This window comes from Peromyscus maniculatus, chromosome 2 (assembly GCF_049852395.1).
Source record: "Peromyscus maniculatus bairdii isolate BWxNUB_F1_BW_parent chromosome 2, HU_Pman_BW_mat_3.1, whole genome shotgun sequence".
In the NCBI taxonomy this organism is placed as follows: Eukaryota; Metazoa; Chordata; class Mammalia; order Rodentia; family Cricetidae; genus Peromyscus; species Peromyscus maniculatus.
The window spans coordinates 162,370,724-162,388,958 of NC_134853.1; the positions used below are offsets into that span (position 1 = coordinate 162,370,724).

The following is an 18,235-nucleotide window of genomic DNA, read 5'->3' on the forward strand; positions in this document are numbered from 1 at the left end:
AAAACCAACCAGAATTAACTTTCAAATTCAGTATTTGCAGGTATAAACAGTTTAGTGACCTTTTATAACCTTTTATATCAAAGTCTTTCTTGTGATTTTCCTCAGTAATCATAGACAAAAAACTGTCCATTAGCCTCACATAGGGAATGACATTCCATTCTTGGAGCCAGATCCTGATCAGGTTTTAGCCTCAGGGCAGGTCTTGGGAGTCCCACCCAACAGCATGGGAGATTCCATGCCCCAGCAGGGCCCTCAGACCTGTCAGCTATGACCCTGGAAGGGCAGTTCGTTCTCCACCAGCCCCCACATTCTGAGCTCCTTAAGGATCCAGCTGACTCCTGCTAGCTCCGCTTTGCTCCATTGCTCACAGGCTGCCTAGCCAGTGTCCCAAGCTGTTTTGGGGGATTTTTTTTCCCCTGCGCCGGCGGATGGATCTGCATGAGGCAAGTGATTCCATCTTTAGTCTCCCGGGTCCACTGGAAGGACCGGGGGTTTTCATGCTTGATTTCCTTAAGAGGGAAAGGGGGGGAACGGTCGGGGGACAGCAGGGCCTGAAGGGACAAGGGGAGTAAGGGGAGTTTGAGAAGGGAGAGGGGGAGGTCTGGGTCCCAGCGTTGCTGGGGCAGGTGAAGCAGTGAGAAACGGCTTCACCCAGATAGGTGGATCTCTAGCTAAACTCTCCCAGACCGAAATATAAGGCACTTGATCTGGGTGTCCATGTGGTCCTTGGTCAAAGATCCGAGCCTTCACCTGTGAAATGATGTCAGTGTTAAAAGTCCCATCCCCCGGCCAGCCGACCCCAAAGGCCAAGGAACAGAAGGTGATCCATTTTTTTTCTTGACTTCCAGACAGGCGTTGTGAGCCCGGGGCGAGCACATCTCTCCAGTTATCTAAATTCAAACTTAGGGGGGTAGTTAGTTGTTGCCCATATGGAGAGAGAAAGGTAGAAGCAAAAGACAGACTCCAAAAAAAAAAAAAAAAAAAAAAAACAAAAAAAAAAAACACAAAGAGGACAAGGACAGACACAATGGGAGTGGCTGCTGTGAACAGCCTTGCTCCCCCAGGGAAGGAGAGACTCATCTCCTTCTTCAGATCACTCCAGAGGAGACCTCCAGAGTGGGGACCTGGGGACCCTTGAGCATGTCTGCTCTCCCACATAAGTCCCAGACACAAGTCCTGCATACTTCTGCAGGCACCAAATACAAATGCCAAATCAACCAGACAAAAGACAAGACACAATAACATAAAACATAGCTCGAGCTCGTTTTTACCTCCAACTGGCAGAGTGGGGGTCTGGGTGGCACCCCAGTCTCGGTGGAACCTCCAATTGTTGGACCCCAAATCTGGGGGTCTCAAGTGGGCACCCCAAGAACCCAGACTCCAGTCCAGTTGATGCAATAGCAGGAGGATTTATTAAGCTTCTATATAGAAGGGCAAACTCTGCTCCTAAGAGCAAGAGCTACATCTTACTGCAGCCCCATGAGGGCTTATAAAGGAAAACCCACAAAACCCACAAGATTACAATTCCCATATAATTTCATTTCACAAGATCATGGTCTGTGTACAGAGTGATCACAGAGGGGGTACAGTTACGTCAACAGGTACATTTTCCCTGAAACCTCAAGGGGGGTATCAAGGAAGGAGTGGAGTTTATACACAGGTATGGTGGTCCTTCCTGGAACACCTGCAACTATCCCAGTCACAGTTGAGCACATCTCTTAACAGAAATCTTTTTACATTGTTATATGGTTGCAGAGGAGATTGAACAATGGCTAAGTCAGGTTGCTCTTGGAACTAGATTTTTAGTTTCTCATTTCCTGGTGCTTGAAGTTTCTCTTTTCCTGAAGCTTGGGGGTGTAAACCTGAAGGGCTAGGGTCTTTCAGATACCACATTCGCTGAGGGCAGGGGAAAGTCCTCCATGGGAAGGGTCTACTTGCGGTCCTTGCTTTTGGTCAGGGAGCTGCCAGAGGCTGTGCCCTTCATTTTGCAGTGTTGTAGGGCATTGTTGGCAGTATCTGAGATGAACTTCTTGGCAGCTAGTGAGATGAGCCGAATTATGTGTGGGTCTGAAGCTTCAAAGCCAGCAGGGTTCAGGTAATAAGCAGTCACTGCATCTGGGATCCTAGGAGTGTAATTCTCCAGCTGCATCAAGAAGTTTGCAGGAGATGTGCTGGACACTACGGGCTTCCCTTCTCTGTTGGCCTTTCTCGGCAGGGCATACAGGACCTTAGACATTGCCCTTTACGGGGAGCCAAGTCAGCTGCTGACACCTAGGCCGGCCCACACTGGAGCCCGAGATGGGGCGGGTTCCCCTGCTGTCCTTCCTTGGCTGGCCTTGCTCTCAGAGGGTGTGCTGGTGGGCAGTGCGGTAGGAGCCCATACCTGGGGCACCCGACCTGTGACCGAGGCTGCACAGGCTGCTGCTGCCTCGGTGTCACTGCCTGAGCCGCTGCAGCTCATGGTGCTGGTGGGAGAGGTGGCGAACCAGGCTTTTCTTTCATCATGATCTAGATCTAATTTTATTAAGGGATTTAATCCTTTTTTGTTTGTTTGTTTGTTTGTTTGTTTTTTGTATTTCTAGACAGGGTTTCTCTGTGTAGCTTTGTGCCTTTCCTGAAACTCGCTTTGGAGACCAAGTTGGCCTGGAACGCTGGTAGGATTTGCTGAAGGAAGAGGAGGCAGGAGGATCACTAGCTAAAATCCCTTTGAGACAGGGAGTTGGGGGCACTCGCTTTTAATACCACCAGTGGGGAGGCAGAGGCAGGAGGATCTCTGAGTTTGAGGCCAGCCTGGTGAGTAGTAATAAAAGACCCTAACCCTTTAGGCTCACTCCTCCCCCTCCCCCATCCTCAGGAGAATGAGGAACTAAAGAGCTAGTTCCAGGGGAAAACTGACTCAGCCATTACTCAACCACCCTTACCACAATGTAGAGATTTCTGTTAAGAGATGCACTCAACTGTGACTGGGATAATTGCAAGTGTTCCAGGAAAGACCACTGTAACCTTTGTGTAACCTTCACTCCTGCTCCTGCCCTGATTTCTCCCCCCCCCTGAAATTCCGGAGGGGGGGGGATGTGCACATTGATATGATTGTATCTACCCTGTGATTAGAAATTAGCCCCTAGACAGGAACCAATCGAAAATAAATTGCATGGGAATTATAATCTTATGGCTTTTGTGGGTTTTTTTCCTTTAAAAGTACCTATGTGACTGCAGTAGGGTGCAACTCTTGCTATTGGGAGGGGAGGAGCCCCACTGTACAGCGGCATCAATAAACCTCTTGCTGTTTGCATCAACTGGACCGGAGTCTGGATTCTTGGGGCGCCTACCCGAGAAGTTTGTACCCTGTGTCTGGAGTGTATCAGTAACACGATATAAAAGCTTACATGTAGAGATGCAAATTAAGTCTGGGCTTAATGAAATTTTCTCTTTCACAGTAGCCACACCAACCAAGAAAAAATTCAGATGAAATAAGAGATGGGCTAGCCTGGGTGAGATGGGGCATCCTGATGGGGGTGAATGACTTGTCTGATCTGGAAACTGGTTACAGGTCTTCCAATCCCAGCAGGGTAAGTCAGTCACTCCAGGTTCTAAAGGTCAGCGTCCTTCCTAGCCATTCTGACCTTTATATCCACTTCCCCCTTGCTTTCCCTTTGGAGCCCCACCTCTTAGACACAAGCTGCCACCTGATTAAATGAGGAAGTTCTCACCCATTTAATCTTACTATTTGGGACTTTGCATTTGTAATTTGAGTGAATCAGACCTTATTTTGGTAATGGATGAAATCTGAGATGATGGTCAAGGTCCCAGGCTCATCCATAACACTCCTCCTCAAACTCTGAGCTCTGGGATTCATTGTCTAATTTACATTATTACTTTGGTAGATTTTTTTTCCAGTTGATATCTCACACTATATCTTAGGCCTATCTGGAACTCTTACTGTACTCTGAGCCCACTTATATATCTCAGTAATCCTCCTGTCTCAGTAGACCACATGTAATAAGGTGTGTCAAGATTGATTAGATTTCCATGCAGAATAGAGAATGAATTGACACCACTTTGAAGACAACGTCCCAAATGCAGAGTCACTGTACAAACACTAGGGCTTGCTTCTTCCTCCCTTCCTCCCTCCCTCCCTCTCTTTCTCCACCCCTCTCTTCCTCCCTCCCTTCCTGTCTTCATTCCTTCCCTCCTACCTAGAGTAGGATACACCCAAGACCTGTCTAGACAACAGCATCAAAAAGCCTCAGAGGAGCAGCCAAGATGAGGTCTGTGGGGGGCCCAAAACAGCCTGATCACAGAGCTGCCATGACAGGCTTAGAGGCCCACACATAGCTTCTGGCAGGAAACAACTGGACCCAGGAAAAGCCATAAGCTGACTTCACCCAATGGTGCTGCATCTAAGGGGAAATACCTGAGGCCCAGACACAGCTTCTGGCAGGCAATCTCTGAACCCAGAGAAGCTGTAAGCTGACCCCACCCAGTGGGGCCTGCATCAAAGAGGAAATGCCTGACATTCCAAACATTCCCCATACCTAGACAAATGTCAGCTAGTCAGGACCCTGAGCTCTGGAAATCCCCTCCCCCACACTGCCTGGGCTCTGGGCTTCTGCCCTCCCTGCTGAATTGGAGAGAGACTCTAAATTGTGTTCTTGAAATAATAAAGGCTCTTTGGTTTTACGTAAGGGATTCTCCATGGTGGTCTTTTGGAGGTCCCTGCAATCTGGGCATAACAAGGTCCAGTGTCCTGAAGCTGGGGTGGGGGAGAGAGGGAGCACTGCTTGACCTCCTGTGGATCTCATAGCTCTATGAAACTGGTCTACATCTTCAGTCAGTGACCAGAGGGAGATGCCACTCAATATGCCCTCAGGCACTCAAGCAGCCCTAGGTGGCCCATTAATATTTCTTCTTGATTTCTCAGATGAACGTATTTGAGATCTGGTGCCAAGCCATCTTGAGTTGTAAACCAGAGAGCCAAAGCAGGAGGATTGCAAGATGATGGCCTAGCCTTGTGTTTTATGCCCAGAGCTCTAGTACTAACTTTGCCTTTATCCCATTCAACATTATTAGAAAAATTGAATAGACGAACAGTATTCTGTCTTGTTGATTTTTTTCAAAGAACCAACTCTTTGTTTCATTGATTTTTTGTATTGTTCTCTTGTTTTCTATTTCATTGATTTCAGCCCTCAATTTGATTATTTCCTGGCGTCTATTTCTCCTGGGTGAGTTTGTTTCTTTTTGTTCTAGAGCTTTCAGTTGTGCTGTTAATTCATTGGTATGGGATTGCTCCATCTTCTTTATGTGTGCACTTAGAGCTATGAATTTTCCTCTTAGCACTGCTTTCATAGTGTCCCATAAGTTTGGGTATGTTGTACTTTCATTTTCATTGAATTCTAGGAACTCTTTAATTTCTTTCTTTATTTCTTCCGTGACCCATTGATGTTTCAGGTGGGTATTATTCAGTTTCCATGAGTTTGTGGGTTTTCTATAATTTTTGTTGTTGTTGAGGTCTAACTTTAAGGCATGGTGGTCTGATAAGATACAGGAGGTTATTCCAATTTTTTTGTATCTGTTGAGATTTGTTTTGTGTCCAAGCATGTGGTCAATTTTTGAGAAGGTTCCATGGGGTGCTGAGAAGAAGGTATATTCTTTTGTGTTAGGATGGAATATTCTGTAGATATCTATTAGGTCCATTTGAGTCATAACATCTGTTAGGTCCTTTATTTCTTTGTTAAGTTTCAGTCTGGTAGATCTATCTTTTGGTGAGAGTGGTGTGTTAAAATCTCCCACTACTAATGTGTGGGGTTTGATGTGCGTTTTAAACTTTAGTAGTGTTTCTTTTATGAATGTGGATGCTTTTGTATTTGGAGCATAAATGTTTAGAATCGAGACTTCATCTTGGTGGATTTTTCCCGTGATAAATATGTAATGTCCATCCTGATCTCTTTTGATTGATTTTAGTTTGAAGTCTATTTTATTAGATATTAGGATAGCTACACCAGCTTGTTTCTTAGGTCCATTTGCTTGGAAAGCCTTTTCCCAGCCCTTTACTCGGAGGTAGTGTCTGTCTTTGAAGTTAAGGTGTGTTTCTTGTATGCAGCATATGGATGGGTCCTGTTTTCTTATCCATTATGTTAGCCTGTGTCTTTTTATAGGTGAGTTGAGACCATTGATATTGATGGATATTAATGACCAGTGATTGTTAATTCCTGTTATTTTTTGTGGTTGTGTTGTGACAAACAGTATTCTGAATCTTAATTTACTTAAACTAAATCAGCTCAGCCAGCAAGATGGCTCCTGATAAAGGTGCCTGCTGCCCTCCAGAAAGACCTGAGTTAAACTTTTAGAACCAATACAGTTGGTGGAAGGAGAGAGAGTGTCAGCTCACACAAGTTGTCTCCTTGCCTACACATACAAATTAAATATGTAGTAAACCAAGTTGACTGTCTGATGTCCGGCAAAAGTCTCCCACTAGTCTTAATGGCCTCTAGAGCCACTCCTGTATGAACACCAAAACTGGTCAATTCTAGTAGCTCAGGCCTTTAATCCCATCACATGTGGGACAGAAACAGGTGGACCTCTGTGAGTTTGAGGCCCTCCTGGTCTTTGTAGTTATTTCAGGGCAGCTGGGGGTGAAGCAAATATCTAAGTGGATTCCTCTTGAAAACTCGTGACTTTGATGATGGACTCAGTGTCTCCCTTGCCCTTCCTGGCTCTAATACTAATCTTTAAGGCTTTGGTACACTCCTCAGGTTTCAACCAGCATAACGACCTACCAACAAATATGAGACAATCTGCGACCTAGAGCCTGAATCAAACATTTCTTTACTTCTTTGAAGCTGAGGAGCCAACCCAGGGCTTTGAATATACTGAGTTTGTTCATCATCACTCAGTTGTATCCAAAGCCACTTTTCTCAAGCTACCTTGTGCAGTACCATGCCAGCTGTTATAAAATGGGCAATATATATCAGTAAGCCTTCCTCTAGATACAGGTCACATCATTCAATAGACACTTCCCTAAGATGCTCAAACAAGACTCCATCTCACATAGGTTTTGTTTTGTTTGTATTTTTAGACAGGCTCTCACTATATGGACCAAGCTGGTCTAGAACTCACAGTGATCTATTTGGTCCTGCCTTCCAGGGTTTAAAGGCCTGTACCATTACACCAGGCCCAAGAATTGGTTTTGTTTTGCACTAAAGTATTCAAACTTATGCCTTTATTTCTGTTCAACTGAACATCCCATAGTTCACTATTAAGTTATAGTCACTAGGTAACCCAAGCAACACGAAGTATGGTCTCCATATGTCTTAAGATGAATGAGCTGTCTCTGGTAGCACAGGGTGGCAGGATGTGCTTGAAGATCTGGAGGCAGGAGTTGGGGTTAGTGAGAGACAGCTCAATGGGGGAAGGTCTTACCATCAAGCCTGAGTTCAATCCCTAGGACCCGAATGCTGAAAGGAGGAACCAGGCCCTGCAAGTTCCATGTGCACATTATGCAGACACAGAGTCCCCACCCCCCAAAAATGAATCCAATAATCTTTTATCAAAAGATGAATGGGAAGAAATGAATCAGAAGCAGTTCTCACACACTTTTGGAGAACAATTCAGGAAACTGGGTTGAGAAAAGGCTTGGGTCCTTGACAGGACACTTGGCACTGGGAGGGAGCTAGAGAAGCAGAGGGTGGCCTCTGATGAACCTTGGTTCATTTCAGGCCATTTACCTTTGTGCATGGAGAACCTTAAGACTGAGGTGGAATCCTGGACAATGTTCTGGCTTGCTCTGTCAGACTCTTTGTATTGTCGTTGGGAATAAGATAATAGCAAATTCAGCTTACCAGTGAATCTGTCTTCCACATACAGAAGCTGTGGTCCACACATGCCCCCACTCATACAGAGAGGCACACAGAATAAACAAATATAACCAAAAATAAATAGAGTGGACAAGGCATGGTGACTCATGCCTTTTTGTTTTGTTTTGTTTTGTTTTGTTTTGAGACAAGGCTTCTCTATGGAGCCTGTCTTGGAACTCACTCTGTAGATCAGAATGGCCTAGAACTCATAGAGTTCCACCTGCCTCTGCCTCCCAAGTGCTGGGATCAAAGGTGTGCACCACCATGTATAGGCAGGAAAATCTCTGTATGGTTGAGACCAGTCTGGTCTACATAGTGAGATCCAGGACAGTCAGGGCCATATAGAGAGATCCTGTCTCAAAAAAACTAAAGAAATGAAAGACATCAAAGTTGTCCTTTCTTAGGTAGTGAGTGTGAGTCCAGGCTGGGCTGAATTAGAGCCCATCTCCAAAAACAAAGGAAAGGACCCTTAAATCAGATATAGTGGTGAAAACCTATGTTGAGGCAAGTTCCTGCCTGGCCTTGAATTCAAAGAGAACCACCTGCTTCTTCATAGTGCATGCTGGGATTAAAGGTGTGCACCACCACCATGCCTGCACGAACATCTTTGTTTATTGTTTTATGAACATCTTCTGAGGCAGGAATTCCAGTGGTGGATGTGGGTTTAGTAACTCAAAACTGCCAGCATCAGCAGGGCATAGTGGCACACACCTTTAATCCCAGCACTGTGCAGGTAGAGGCTGGCAGATCTCTGTGAGTTCTAGGCCAGCCTAACATCGTCACCAACATATACTAGGGACATGAGTCTCTGAATGTAAGGTTTCCTTGTGAGCATAAACTGGTCACAGACAGGCAAAATTACCTCCAAAACCTGCTGGGCTGAAGAAAATCCCAGGAGACAAAGAAGACTAGATGAAAGGCCATATACCAAGTAAAGTAAATATGCCACCCATTCAGACCCACTCTCAACTCTAGCAGTGGTCCCACAATTATGGCATTCCCAAGACTCAAGGGATTTCATTTTTGGGCTCAAGACATTAATAAAGCTTAACTCATATGGCATGCAGGAACTCTAGCTAGCTATATGATGGTCTATTATCATGTATATGTTGAGATTTAGGGGTAAATTATACCATAGGTTATTTCCAAATGCAATACCCTTCTCGAAGTTCTAGGTCACCAGATCCTAAGTAAGAGCTATGGTTAAGAAGTATAATTAAGATGGGATGGGACCAGACCTGCAGAGAACTAGGGCTCAGGGATCAAGAGAGTATGCTGTTCTCTGGAGGACCTGACTTTGGGTTTCAGCACTCAGATCAGGTGATGGATCTTGTAACTGCAGTCCCAGAGAACCCAATGTCCTCTTCAGACCTCTATGGGAACCATATGCGCATGCACACAAATACATACATAAAGCAAAGTAAATTATTTTGAAAACTGGACCAGATTCTGAGAGCCTCGGAAAGGAGGAGTGTTGCTTGTGGAGACAGGCTGTTATTAGCATTTAGGACACCTTGCCTGCCCTCAGTGTCCTGACAGGATATATCTCAGTTACAGCCACTAAGAGCACCCCCTGTGCACATTTTCTATGTTTCCTTACATAGGACGAGCCTTGTAAACCTCTTGCCTCTTTCTCTTCCTTCAGTCTTATCCCCAGAGACCCATCTCTGCCCCCTCTGTTCCCCTCAATAAACCTCCCATGGGGGCCAGTTGTATGGTGTGACTCCTTCCCAATGACTCAACTTTTTGTAAATACAACAATGTCTGTGGTTCAAGCTTGTCATGAGCTTTAAGCAATCCTCCATCCTCAGCCTCCCTAGTGCTCGGTATAGGCATAAGCCATGACAGTATTTTACTTCCTTTATTATTTATGTGACTTCCTGTCTTAGCTTTTAAATTCTTTTAATTATCCCTCTGGTAAATGAAAAGGCTTTTTTTTTTTTTTAAAAAAAACTATTTATGAAAAAATGAGGGGACTTTATTTAACATATGGGAGGGCATGGAGGAAGGCGGCTTCATTTGGTGATGGTGTTTGTGTTCATGCTCTTGCTGCTTCCACTGAGCACAGGTTTGGTGTCTTTTGGGTCTTCAGCTTCTCCTTGAGCAATGCCACAGTGCCCAGGGGTGTATCACTGGAACTCATCTTCTGCAGGAGCGCTTCCTCATCCAGCTTCTTCATCTGCCGCTCAGTCTTCATCTTGCCTGAACCCTTCCCGTGGAAGCGGTGGGAGATCTGCCTGAAACCTCCCGGATGTCAGTTTCCTGCCGGTCTTGTCCACATACTCAATCTAACATCAGGCTTGTAACTGTCCTTCTCCTTGAAGTCCTGGGTGAAGTCCCTGTGCTCCTCGTGCTGGCTGTACTTATCATCGATGGCCATCTTATCCTCGATGCAATACACAGCTGAGGGCACTGACTTCCTGGGAGCCTTCACCCTGGCCACCTTTTGTACTGTGGTCTCCAGCAGTCCTTTGTTCAGACACAGGAGCAGGGCAGCTGCCAGCCCTCTGTTCACCATGGGCTCCTCATCCAGGATGGTGGTAGAGGAAGCAGAGAAATCCTATTGCTGCTTCTCCTCATCCAGGTTGATGGTGCTCCCGCCAAGGTTCTCTTCCCCATCTGATTTTCAGCCACCATTGCCAGAGCTCTTCATCCCTTTCAAAGTCCATGAGCTTCTCCTGTTCCTCCCGGTTGCCAGCCAACCCGTAGGTGGGGATCTCCCGCAGTGTGCTGCAGAATTCCGAAGTGGCATCGAACACCAAGGCCCCCTTCCGCTCAGGGTCCTCTCCCTCCTCCCAGCCTCGCAGGCGAGACTCCAGCTTCATTCCAATCTCCACCACCTTCTCACCTCTGTCTCGAAGCTGCTGGAGTTGCTGCAGCTGCTGCAGATGGCGCCCCTGCTCCAGGTGCTTTTGCAGCTCCAGTTCTGCTTCATCTTCTTTCAGCACCTCTGGGGATCCTGATGGAAGGTCTCTCCCATCCTCTTCCTCACTGATATTCATGTTCTCTATTCGAGTATCATCTGATGGTGGGGGCTGAGCCACAGGGTCCTTCTCCTCATCCTCCAGGGCCTCGTCCTCCATCTTGGGAACTCAGAGCCGACCTGAGACCCGAAGCCTGGATCCAAAGTCCCCATCCCGAGTCTGGTCCCCAAGAGGCAGCAAGTCATCTGCCCTCATTACCACCTCCTTCTCCTTCTTTCGGATTTTCTTTTGCCTGGTCTTTTTGAAGGTCACCATCTCTTCAGGACTTAGGTATGCAGAGGCAAGCCGGGGCCCTACAGAGCTCAGAGACTGAGCCTGCAGCACTAGCTTGGCCTGGATCTCTTCTAGCTCGCGCTCCCTCACTCCATCAGCCATGCCACCCTGCTCCTAAGGGAAGGAATATGGTCGCTCGCCCTCCAGCTCCTCATCATATTTGGCCAGGACAGAGCGGGGTGTTTACTGTGCCAAATCATCAACACTCTTGTCTTCCGCATAGGACAGGTAGTTGGGTTTCTTCTTCCGAAGCTCCGCATTCTTGTCTGCCCGCTCCTTGTCCACCAGGTTCACATTCACCAGCACATCCTCCCGCTCCTGTAGTACTCCCTTGTCCTTGAGCGTGAGAACCACAGTCTCTCCTTCTCGAAAGGAATCGATGGCAGGTTCCACAGTGAGACCTTGCAAGTCCGTGGCACTATGTAAGTCCCGTAGCCTCTGTTCAAACTCCTCCTCACCAGAGTACTCATGCCAAACTCTTGGTCCATCTCCTCTAGTAGCTTGACCTGCTTCTCTGTCAGGTCCTTCTCTGCAGCTGCCCGCTCCTCTCAATCCAGGATGCGGTGTCATCCAGGCAGGGGTCATCCCCTCCCAAATTCTTTATTTTCCCCAATTTTTGCTTCAGTAAATGCTTTTTTGTTTGTTTGTTTATTTTTGTTTTTCGAGACAGGGTTTCTCTGTGTAGCTTTGCACCTTCCCTGGAACTCACTTGGTAACCCAGGCTGGCCTCGAACTCACAGAGATCGGCCTGGCTCTGCCTCCTGAGTGCTGGGATTAAAGGCGTAGACCACCACCACCCGGCCAGCAAACGCTTTTTGCAGCTGAGATTTATCCTCTCAGGACCCTAAGTGCAGGCCAGGTGTCCTAAATGCTGAGGCACACCCTGTCTCCACAAGGAACACGCATCATTTCAGAGGCTTTCAGGATCTGGTTACAGCTTTTAAAATAATTTACTTTGCTCTTATGTATGTCCATGTGTGTATGTACATATGGTTCCCATAGAGGTCTAAAGAGGGCATTGGGTCCTCTGGGACTGCAGTTACAAGAGCCACCACCTAACCTGAGTGCTGAAACCCAAACTCAGGTCCTCCAGAGAACAGCATGCTCTCTTAATCTCTGAGCCCTCTGTCTCTGCAGGTCTGGTCCCTCCCCATCTTAATTATAGTTTTTAACCATAGCTCTTAGAAACTGGTGACCTGGAACTTCGAGAAGGCTACTGCATTTTGAAATAACCTATAGTATAATTTCCCCAAATCTAAACATATACATAATAGACTATTATATTGTTAGCAAGAGTGTCCTGCATGCCATATGAATTCAGCTTTATTAATGTCTTGAGAGTGAGAGATGGAAATCCCTTGAGTTTTGGGAATGCCATAATTTTGGGACCCATGTTAGAGTTGAGGGTGGGCCTGAATAGGCGGCATATTTACTTTACTTGGTATGTGGCCTTTCATCTAGTCTTCTTTGTCCCCTGGGATTTTCTTAAGCCCAGCAGGTTTTGGTGTTAATTTTGCCTGCCTGTGACCAGTTTATGCTCACAAGGAAACCTTACATTCAGAGACTCATGTCCCTGTAAATGAGAAAGAAAATAAAATATATAAACAAAAACCACAAACAAAAGCCATGCTTGCCTGAGAGCCTCTAGAAAGAAGGTAGGTCACTTAGTTAGTCCCCGGCCATCCTGCATTAGGGGAGACCATGCCCCAGATAAACAGACTGTTAAATGGAAGTAAACAAAGTAAACAGGCTATCAAAGATGTCTCAGTAGCTCACACCAATAGTTTCAGCCCTTGGGGATCTGAAGCAGGAAAAATTGTCTTTAGAATGAGTGAGTTAGTCTGGACAATGTAGCAAGGCCCTGACTCAAAAAGAAATGAGAAGACTTTGTGTACTGCAGACTTCTAATCCCAAATATAATAAAAAATTCTTCAGTAGCTGGGCAGTGGTGACACATACCTTTAATCCCAGCACTCGGGAGGCAGAGGCAGGCAGATCTCTGTGAGTTTGTGGCCAGCCTGGGCTACAGAGTGAGTTCCAGGACAGCAGGAATGCTTCATAGAAAAACCCTGTCTGAGCTTAGATGCAAGATGGTAAAACATAGGTATCGAACTTCTGCCCTCTGGGGTTCTCCCATTGTGCTGTAAGCCTGTATTTAAGACCTCCTCCCTCTTTCAGTAAACGGCATTCGACAAAAAAAAAAAAAAAAAACCAAAACCAAAAACCAAAAAACAAAAAACAAAAAACAAAAAAGAAAGAAAGAAAGAAAGAAAATAAAATAAAAGAAAAAAAGAAAAGAAAAACCCTGTATGGACAAAGAAGAAAAAAAAATTCCAGTCGAAAAGGGCTACACATTTGACTCCAGGCGAGCCTCAGAAAACCAAAATTACATAAATATTACATAAATAAACAATCCAATAGCTTGTTAATAACTTAAAACACCTGGATACAAAACTTAGTACCTTCTGTCTTTAGAGAGTGGCATGATTATAGATATCTTACACAGCCATACCTGGGACTTCAGCCCCTTCAACAAAAATGCTGGGATGTGCCTCAACTGGTGGTGTGCTTGACTCTCATGTATGAAGCCTGGGTTCAATTTCAGAACTCCACTAATGAGGCTCAGAATTGTATAGCTGTAACGTCACTGTTCTGGTGGAAGATCCACCTCAGCCCCTGGCGCCCTGGCATCCCCGAACCCAAAGAATCTGGAATGTTCTAGTGGAAGCACCACCTCTCTGCCTAGACCCAGCCACTCTGAAAGTCCCTTTAAACCCGGCTCCTTCCCCAGAGATTCTCAAGACCACTTATGGTGATATTTTATTTGTGCTGAATAGTGATTTTATTTGTATGTTAATAAATAAAGTTGCCTGGGCGCCAGAGCCATCTCTCCAGTCCCATAATATCTTTTTTTTTCTTTTTTTTTCATTTGCGTTTTGTCTTTTAGGTACTTTTAAAGGAAAAAAACCCACAAAAGCCATAAGATTATAATTCCCATGCAATTTCCTTTCGATTGGTTCTTGTCTAGGGGCTAATTTCAGAAGATCATGGCCTAATCACAGGGTAGGTACAATTACGTCCATGTGCACATTTTTTCCGGAACCTCAAGGGTGGTATCAGGGTGGGAGTGAAGGTTACACAAAGGTTACAGTGGTCTTTCCTGCAACACTTGCAATTATCCCAGTCACAGTTGAGCGCATCTCTTAACAGAAATCTCTTTACATTGTGGTAAGGGTGGTTGAGTAATGGCTGAGTCAGTTTGCCCCTGGAACTAGCTCTTTACTTCCTCATTCTCCTGGGGATTGGGGGGAGGGTGTAAGCGTGAAGGGTTAGGGTCTTTCATTACTACTCACCAGGCTGGCCTCAAACTCAGAGATCCTCCTGCCTCTGCCTCCCCACTGGTGGTATTAAAAGTGAGTACCCCCAACTCCCTGTCTCAAAGGGATTTTAGACAGAGGATCTGATCTTGGGAAGGTTTGTCAAAAATGTCAAAAGGAAATGTGTAGCTGGAGAATTTCTCTTCAGCTCCGGCTGCCAAGTCCCGCCAATCCCAGAGCCCACTTATAAAATAAACACACAGACTCTTACATTATTTAAACTGCTTGGCCATTAGCTGAGGCCTATCATTGTCTAGCTCTTACTCTTGTATTTAGCCCATTTCTATTAATCTTTACTTTGCCACGTGGCTCGTGGCAAATCTATACCTTGCCACATGGCTGGTGGCTTACTGGCGTCTTTATATGCTGCTTGTTCTGGTGGTGGCTGCAGTGTCTCTCCCTCCTTCTTCCTGTTTCCCTACTTTTCCTCTCTCTTTGTCCTGCCTATACTTCCTGCCTGGTCACTGGCCATCAGTGTTTTATTTATATAGAGTGATATCCACAGCAAAACGGCGCTTGGGTGTCACGGTGCCAAAATCTATCTACGGCACACTGCTCACGGACATCCATATTCAAAAAGTTCAAAACAAAAAGAGCATGATTTAATGTATTATGTGATGATTGAGGGTCAATTTTTTCCTTTTTTATTTTTTGAAGTTGTATTTTAAGACTGCTATGAGTCCTTTCTACAAAACCTTGTCCCTGAGGATTATAAGGAATACCTGTTTTATGTACGATTTCCCATTGGGTACAAAATTGTTGAAATGGGCCGGGCGGTGGTGGCGCACGCCTTTAATCCCAGCACTCGGGAGGCAGAGCCAGGTGGATCTCTGTGAGTTCGAGGCCAGCCTGGACTACCAAGTGAGTTCCACGAAAGGCGCAAAGCTACACAGAGAAACCCTGTCTCGAAAAACCAGAAAAAAAAAAAAAAAATTGTTGAAATGCCTTACTACTATATCCAGAACCATTATCAGTTTTAATAATTTTTGGTATACCCATATACGAAAAACACTTCAAGCAGTGCATAATTACATGTTTTGTAGCTTCCCTAGGTTGTGCGCTAGCCATTAAAAATCCTGAATAAGTGTCAATGGTCACATGTACATCTTAATTTGCCAAATTCTGCAATATGAGTAACATCCAATTGTCATAGGTGATTGGGAAGAAACCCTCAAGGGTTTACCCCTAAGTGAGGGACAGGAAAATATTTTGGACATACCCCACATTGTTTAACTATTTGACGAACTGCTTCTTTGGTAAGATTGAATTGCTTTCTTAAGCTTTTGCTATTTTGATAATGAAGAGCATGTGACTGTTGAGCCATTTCCACTTGGGATAATGCTACTCTCTTTGTTAACTTATCAGCCACTGCATTACCCTCAGCTAAAGGACCAGGAAGATTGGAGTGAGCTCTAATATGGCCCACAAAGCATAACAGCTTTCTTTTGTGGAATAGCGTCTTGAATTTGTTGAAACATTTTGACTTGATGGTTGTTAGTTCCAATATTTCCACCAAAACTGTTACTATTCAAAGGAGTCAAGAACATAGACGTTCTTTCATGAAACATATCCTTCATTAGCTTACTCTGAGAAAAAGCATTTTCAGGATTCACTTCATTAGCTTTAACTCCTGATATTATTAGCAGCTGTTATATTTTAGCATTGATTTCTTATAAGGAACTTTCAGGTGAAGCAACTATTTTTTTTTTTTTTGTAATTTTTTTCTTTTATTTTACAATACTATTCAGTTCTACATAACAGTCATAGATTCCCTTGTTCTCCCCCTTCCTGCCCCCCTCCCCTTCCCCCCAGCCCCCCCCCCATTCCCACCTCCTCCAGATCAAGGCCTCCCCTGAGGACTGAGATTGACCTGGTAGACTCAGTCCAGGCAAATGGAAACACATGAACTATGAACCAAAGGCTGAGGGGCCCCCAACTGGATCAGGCCCTCTGAATAGGTGAGACAGTTGATTGGCTTGATCTGTTTGGGAGGCATCTAGGCATTGGTACCAGGTCCTGGGCTCGTTGCATGAGTTAGCTGTTTGAAACCTGGGACTTATGCAGGGAAGCAACTATTTTTTTAAGACAGCTTTTCTGAAGTTTGTTTCCAGTCTATAAAGCAGTCATTGCTTTTTTTTGAATGCCTGTTTCTTATCCCCTTAATTAGATTTGCAAAGGAATCACTCATTGCAGGCTGTTTGTTCAAGAGGTAAAGAATTTTTAAGTTTCCTCATATCTAAGACAACATTCAGTGTATAAACTGCTTTCTCAAGGATTTTTAAGTGGCTTGTTTGCTCTTATAGGTAGCTTTTTGTCTGACCTGAGTTCTCAAGAGGTAGGAGTAAGCTTTCTAGCATTGCTTTAAGAAACTTCATTCTGAGCTATAAAGTTTTTGGACATATCACCATCTTTAGCCGCCCTCTTTAGCTGAAATACTACATTTCCCAGAAATCATTTCTCTTCATCAGCTCACTGTTAGGAGCTAGTTTATGGACTCCATTTCCTATAGTTATTTTTGGGTCTGGGAGTCAACCTCCAGTTCTCTTTTACCAGACTTGCTTTAGAAGTTTTTGCTTTTGCAACAAGAGGTTTGAACCAAGAGTTTTAAGTTTTCAATTATGGGACATTGAGAGATTTTTATTCTTTCCTCATCTGGCTTTAACAGGACTCCTGCCTTCATTAGACCCTGGCCCTGGATCAGAACCCAACCTGCCTCCTTAGCTGGCATTGAGGCTGGCATTCCTGATAGCAACTTTCCTCCCGGCTTGTGTTTGCCTTAGCCAGTCAGTGAAAAACAAAGACATTTACAACAGCTTTTCCATAGCTCCTTCAGAGAGATTTTCTCCCACTGATTTTATTCTCATTTTGCTTGTTCCTTTTCCCCCAGATGCAGAGCTTCAGGTATCTGTCTGGGGCTCTGTACCTCTGCTAGCTGCCTTTGGAGGTAGGGGCTCCCCCCCCCCCCCGAATCTGCCTCAAACTCTAGCAGCTTTCACAGGTCATGCATTTTCTGGGGAGGAATCTGTCCCTTCTCCATTTCTTCAGAGTCTTTCTCTGACAGTTCCCAGTTTGGTCTCAGTTTATCCCCTCTGCCCCAGAAACAGTTTTTGACACGAAAGTGGCAGCTTTTCCTGTTACTGAAGACAGGGGCTCTTTGTCCGCTTCTGTTTTTGGGGTCTGTGGAGTTTGTGTTCATAAATCAAGCTTCTGCTTTTCTAACAGGGGAGGTTTTTGCCATCTCTAAACTCCCATTAGGACAGGTGTTTTGCCTCATCAGGCCTTCACCTGGCCCAGTCCCCCAGTGGGTTGCATTTGCTTGTCTGGGTGCTCAAGGACAGAGTTTATGCCAGAGGCAATCACCCCTTAGGGCTACACTCCCTCATCTCACAGGGAGTCAGTTGAAACAAAGCTTTTCTCAAAGAGATGCTTTCTCTGATAGAAAAGAAAGCTTTACCCCTGGATAATTCTGTTCTGCCCTGCCTAGGCTCTTTCCCCAGACATCATTCTGACTCAGCAGCACAACTGCTTCAGACACAGTTCAGCTTTACTGTTTTCCCAGAAAGGTTGGGTCCTTACTCTGATAGAAAAGCTTTTTCCTCAGATTTCTTTTTTGCAGCTGTGGACCTATCAACCCGGCACTTGTAGGAAAGCAGACAACTGTGCTGTTCCCACCGGCTTTAGCTTGGTTAGCCATCTTCCCCTGGGTCCTGCACCTTCCTGCCTCAGCTCTGTGCTCTAGGAAGTTTAC

General features: G+C 45.2%; 2 pseudogenes; both read right to left on the minus strand.

Annotated features, from left to right (window-relative positions):
• Positions 1-341: 341 nt before the first annotated feature.
• Positions 342-2,461, minus strand: LOC121827514 (transcription initiation factor TFIID subunit 10 pseudogene; annotated as a pseudogene).
• Positions 2,462-9,868: 7,407 nt separating this feature from the next.
• Positions 9,869-15,057, minus strand: LOC143271747 (U4/U6.U5 tri-snRNP-associated protein 1 pseudogene; annotated as a pseudogene).
• Positions 15,058-18,235: the final 3,178 nt, after the last annotated feature.